Source organism: Portunus trituberculatus, chromosome 14 (genome assembly GCF_017591435.1).
Source record: "Portunus trituberculatus isolate SZX2019 chromosome 14, ASM1759143v1, whole genome shotgun sequence".
Classification (NCBI taxonomy): Eukaryota; Metazoa; Arthropoda; class Malacostraca; order Decapoda; family Portunidae; genus Portunus; species Portunus trituberculatus.
This window is the reverse complement of record NC_059268.1, coordinates 15,577,424-15,583,436: the sequence shown is the minus strand read 5'-3', so window position 1 is coordinate 15,583,436 and position 6,013 is coordinate 15,577,424. Positions and strand designations below refer to the sequence as shown.

Below are 6,013 nucleotides of genomic sequence, written 5' to 3'. Positions count from 1 at the left end.
ATTTGTACTCATCAGATACATGTTTGCGTAACAGATCAGACTTACTTTCCCAAAATGGCGATTTATCAACGTCCTTCCAACGTGAGAAGTCTTGATAAGCAAACTGGAGGAATGTGATTTGTCATTGTGTGTGTGTGTGTGTGTGTGTGTGTGTGTGTGTGTGTGTGTGTGTGTGTGGTTGGTCAATAAAACATCTATCTCTCTATCTGTCTTGCTTTCTATATCTATCTATCCATTTATGTTTGTATAGAAATAGCACTTTCGTTTTTGTTATTATTATGGTAAGAGTGTGGAATTTTAGGAAGGATGTGAAAAGATAATAGGAAAGAGAATGAAAATAGCTTTGTAGTAAGTTCAATAGGCCTAAACTTAAATGCCTATCGCGTCTGTAATGGAACCAAATAATTTAGAGTGATAATTGGAAGTTTTCAATTACATACATATAAAACTGAAAATTAGTTAGTTGATTAATTAGTGTGTGTGTGTGTGTGTGTGATGCAGACTCATTACACACACACACACACACACACACACACACTTATCCGCTTACTTCAACGAATCATTGGAGCCAGGAGAAAAGGCTGAAAGAAGAGAATTACGAAAAGTGTGAGTGAGGCAGCTTTGCGAGACGGCAGATCACTGGTGTTGGCGGAGTAATAACTAAGAAACTGGGATAAATACTAGGTTGTGTTACACTGAGGCCTTGCGAGGTAGTAGGAGACGTAGCTACCGATGTGTCCTTTAACCTTTTCAGTACTGGAACACATTATTACCTTGAGTTTGAGTGTGATTAAGACGATTTTATTATTTATCTATGGAGGTCAGAAGGTGAATGGCCTGAATCTTCACTATTTCAATTCCTACATAAGTTTCTGAAAACTGTATATCACCAAATAACAAGCAGAATGAATATATAAACGTGTCATAGAACTGAAGGGGTTCATTAGAAGTTCCGAGTCATTGTAATATCAAGCGTAATATAGGTGACTGATAAACTTTTTATTCACGTATCAAAATATCTAAATATAATTATAATTTAGATACAGTAACAAAAATTTACCATATGTGGACACATTATCGTGAACTGTAACATTGTTTAGAGGCGTGGGGGTGTAACTCAGAGGTAGAGTGCTCGCTTCGCATGTGAGAAGTCCCGGGTTCAATCCCCGGCACCTCCAAGTTGTTTTCTTTTTGTGGTCGCCTTCTCACCATTTCAGCGTGTAGGTGAAGCACTGTCTTGTTGCTGGAAGTACTTTTGTTGGTCTTTCTACAGGTTTGTGTTTTTCGTCTGCGCGGTGAATTTTTAATGGGATTTGTTTCGCTCTCCAGTTTTGGCCCATTTTTCTGTCAAGACAAAGGGTATGATGTTCTTTTATTCTTTACTGGTCGTTTCTTTTCTTGGACGTCTATGTTTTTTTTTTCTTTATTTCGCTCTGTCTCTCTTTTTCCAGTTCTTTTCACCTCCGATCAACGTTGCTCTTTTTTCCTTTCTTTATACAGAGACGGCGATGTTGTTTATTTGTTGGTGTTCATGGTGTTGACTGCCTACGTTTTCTTATATATTTTTTTTGTTAAATAAATGCTTTCTTTTTTTAATGAGTTGCTAATATTTCTTCATAAGTATTTCACACACACACACACACACACACACACACACACACACACACACACACATTCCATTCAATAAAGCTCCACAACAACCGACATTTTTAAGCCTATCAACAAGCTTTCTAAATTCCCACCCAAACCTGAACCCTCCTTAGAAACTCTTCTTGTTTGTCTTCTCTCGCTTACCACCTCCCACTCCCTTCCTGTCCCTCCTCGTCCCTGCTGGAGTGACCACGCTGCCTCCTTCCCCCTCACAAGGACCTGGTGACAAGTGTGGGAACGAGGAACAGGGGGAAGCAAGGTCAGGTCACATCAGATCTCTACACAAACAATCAGAGGGTGTAGGGACTCGAAGATGTAAACACCTCCAAGACGGAAGTAAACAAAAACATGGTAGCTAAAGTAGATAAAGAGGGGAAAGATGGAGTGTAGAGGAAGTGGGAGAGAGAGAGAGGAAGGGAGGGGGTAGAAGTTGTCTTTTCATTATTTGTTATTAGTGTGTGTGTGTGTGTGTGGGTTAACTTTACGTATTTTGCTTTATTCTCTCTCTCTCTCTCTCTCTCTCTCTCTCTCTCTCTCTCTCTCTCTCTCTCTCTCTCTCTCTCTCTGTCCAGCTGTCTGTGTTTGTCCGTCACCTCCGTCATTAATAAGGCCAGGTGTGATCAGAGCCTAATCCCGCGGCATCCCAGGTGATGTGAGGGGATCGCCGCCACCTGCACCCACACCTGAGTCTGCGGCGCACGTCAATTGCTTGTGTGTAGGCCATTTAGCGCCCTTCCTCTCCTCTCACAGTGTGTAAGGCTTCCCCAGTACTGTTGCTATAGGCCAGTCAGCAATGTGTATATTTGCTTGTTTGTGTGTGCGCTTGTCTATTCCTGTCCGCCTCTCTCTCTCTTTCTCTCTGACAACAGGCTCCTAAACACGGATACGGACACAAAGGAGGCGATGGAAATCACTGTGGATAAGCACCGCGAGGCCTGAGTCGAGACCATTCAGTGACCTGCGGCGCTGTGAGGGTGAAGGTCACCTGGAATGTGTACTGCTGCTCCAGGTGAGGTTAATGCCCGCCCACCTGCCCCCGCCAACCACCACTCGCCACAACATGACTGCTGCGCACCCACCCCACGTGTTAGGGATGGAATGTTAAGGTTATTGTTTTGGACTGAGCTTACTATATAGAGGAGTACTTTTGGGTCTAATTTCGTATGCTATGCCTGGTGTTGTCTTGTTTTGGTCACTGAGGCCCTTACGTACTTTGCTGCCATGGTTTGTTATGGAAATTGAATACGATATGTATTTCTTTCTTGTTTCTCGCAAGGTTGTGTGTTCTGATTAATGTATTGAGGAGGGAATTGAAGTTGACTGGAATTAAAAGTGAGGTTGTCGAAGAAGAAACTTGCGATATCATTTTTATTGTTGTTCTTGTTTTTCGTTAGTGAATGGTATAGAGACTGCGATAAAAAAAATGCTTCAAACCTTCAAAACTATCAAACGAAAACGAATAAGAAACAGAGATAAATAAAAAAAATAAGAAAAGGCAACAACACAAGAGAAACACATCGCTGCATAACATAAAACTTCACAAGAGTAATAATTTTCATCGCCCCTTCCTGATACCAAATATAAAGTCACGTACATTTTTCCCCTTCCACACTCGCACCCTCTAAGGCGGATAGAGGCCAAGTCTAAGTCCGGGTGCCACAAGGGATCAGAGAAGTGCAAAGTCGGTGAAAAGGGAACAGAACACGACTTAGTGACTGCTTATGTGGCTTGCTCCTTCAGGCACCGAACAGAGGAAAGGGTGACAGTGGTAATGGTAATGATCAATGTTCATAAGCACGGTAGGTGTGTGCAGTACTGTAGGTATTGGATATAAGGGTTGTGATAGTAGTGTAAAGTGTTGATATAGGTGTAGTATTGTTGTTTCTGGTGATGTGGCAGTGGCGGTAGTATAAGTCGGCAGGTTTACAAGAAATATGAAAAAAAGCATGGTGAGTCTTAATCTCATCTGACTGCATGCTTAAATATTATGTTTTTTTTTTTTTTTTTTTTGCTTACTCTCCCTCCGCCTAGACCGCCGACTCTCCTTTCTAGGCAGCAGAAGCGTGTCAGGGGACAGGGGCGGCGGCAGTATAAACGAGGGTAAGTCACAGCCGCCAGCAGGATTAACAAGCCTCAGCGTGACCCCTTCAGAGATTTCAGTCTATTGAATCTAAAAATGTGTAAACGAGAAGAAGATTTGAGAAAGAGAGAGAGAGAGAGAGAGAGAGAGAGAGAGAGAGAGACTAAGCATACACTGTTAGGCAATGATTTTAATGTTAAAACTTGTATAGCAATTACCTTATCAATGAAACACACACACACACACACACACACACACACACACACACACACACACACACACACACACACACACACTTCATCATTAAATCTAATCTCAAAAGTCAACAGCAGCAGCAGCAACGACAACAACAACAACAACAACAAAGAAAAAAGAAAAAAAAGAAAATAACATTCCTTTACGGTTCTATGGAGGGAGAACAAACACGGAGGAAGGTCCATCACCGACCTACCCTCTTCTCCTCCTCTTCCTTCTCCTCCTCTTCCTCTCCTCCTGCTCTAATCCCACACCTCATTCCTCCCCCCACCTCCCCATCGTCTGGGCACACCTGACTGCTCCTCTTGCCTCCTGGTAGGTACACAAAGCCCATCTGTATCAAAATTCCAGGTTAGGTAGGAGTGTCAGGTGCTAGTGGCTGCTGTGAAGGGTATCTGTGGAATGTCTTAAGTGCTCATTACCTGACGCTCGCTGTAAACATTAGATTTAAAGGTAGGAATTAGAGGATTTAGTACAGGGTAAAGGCCCAAGTTTCGAAACACTTCTACGCCTCACCTCAACTATTTTTTAAAGGTTCTAGTTGAAGTTACACGGATTCTTAACCTCTTCAATGCTATGACACATTTCCATATTCATTCTGCTTACTATTTGGTGATTTCATACGGCTTCGGAAATTCATGTGGAGGATTAAAATAGTAAAGACTGTGGCCATTAATCTTTTTACTTCCATTAACCCTTCCTAATATAAATCAAATAGTCTAATCACACCCAAAACTCGTGTAAAAAATGTGTCCCAGTAGTGAAAGGTTAAAGGTGTTTCTGTAATTCTAGAGCCATGTTAACAAGCATTACCAACAGGACAAATTACCTTTAGAACTCGGCTAATTGTCTCTGTGGCCCTTAAAAGATCGTCGCTCTGAGAGAGTTAAGTCTTTTTTGATATGGCACATAAGAGGACGAATGTGTGATGTGTATGATGCTTAACGGAGGGTGAGGGTGAGTGTTAGTGTTGTCCCGGGGTGGTATCCTGTGTCCACGTGGTAGTGTTGTGATGGCGGTGGTGGTGCTGACGTGGCCTCGGTGTGAATCTTGCTGGCAGTGGAGTAGCGCCCGTAGGCAATAGACGAAATTAGTATACAAAACAAAAAGTGGTGCTACCTCTACGACTGTGCTACGTGATAATGTGTGAGTGTGTGTGTGTGTGTGTGAGAGAGAGAGAGAGAGAGAGAGAGAGAGAGAGAGAGATTACAGATGGTGGAATTGTGAGTTGCTTATACTGCTGGCTGACTTTCATTACTCCCTTACATGTTCACATTACCAAGACGAGTGAGAGAATATACCAAAACATTCCCCTGGACAAACAATGGATACAAATCTTAGAACCACGCATTAGCTTCACTCTCTCCCTCACTCCCACGTTATCATCCTCTCCATCAGGCGCCCATGTTTGTCCCTTCTCTCCTCTCCAGCCTGCTTACCTTTACCAAGAACAGGTGTTTATGCCAAGCGGAAGAGAAGGAACTGGATGACCTTATCGGGTAGGGCGTCCCCGGCAGTGACCTCCGCCCAAACTTTGACACCAATGATGTCATCACCTGACGTCATGGCCACGAATACGACGTATGATTGGTGTGGGAAGGTGAGGGTATGGGTAGGCTAAGTAGGTATAGATTGCTCTCCCAGATGAAGTCATGGGTCTCAGTCTATATAGTAATATGCGCCTCTCACATCCAAAATCTGTACTTTAACTTGCTGGCAGTCTATCTACATAACATCTACGAGGGCTACGTACATACACATGGACAGTAATTCAGTTATGTACCACATTTATTACCATTGTCTTAAGTCTCTCCTTTACCCCTTCTGTACCATGACACATTTTCATATTCATTTTGATTAGTATTTTGTGATTTTATACAGCTTCAGAAACTTATGTGGGGATCAAAATAGTGATGACTCTGGCCACTAATCCTCTGACCTCCATAGATACTTCCTAATGTGAATAGAATCGGATAATCATACCCAAAATTAAAGATTAGAATGCATCCCAGTACTGAAGGGGTTAAA

At 42.5% G+C, this 6,013-nt stretch overlaps 1 non-coding gene across 1 annotated transcript; it reads left to right on the top strand.

The window, feature by feature from the left end:
• Positions 1-1,106: 1,106 nt before the first annotated feature.
• Trnaa-cgc lies at positions 1,107-1,178 on the top strand. The gene has a single exon. It is a non-coding gene; the product is annotated as a tRNA-Ala (tRNA).
• The last annotated feature ends 4,835 nt before the right edge of the window (positions 1,179-6,013 follow it).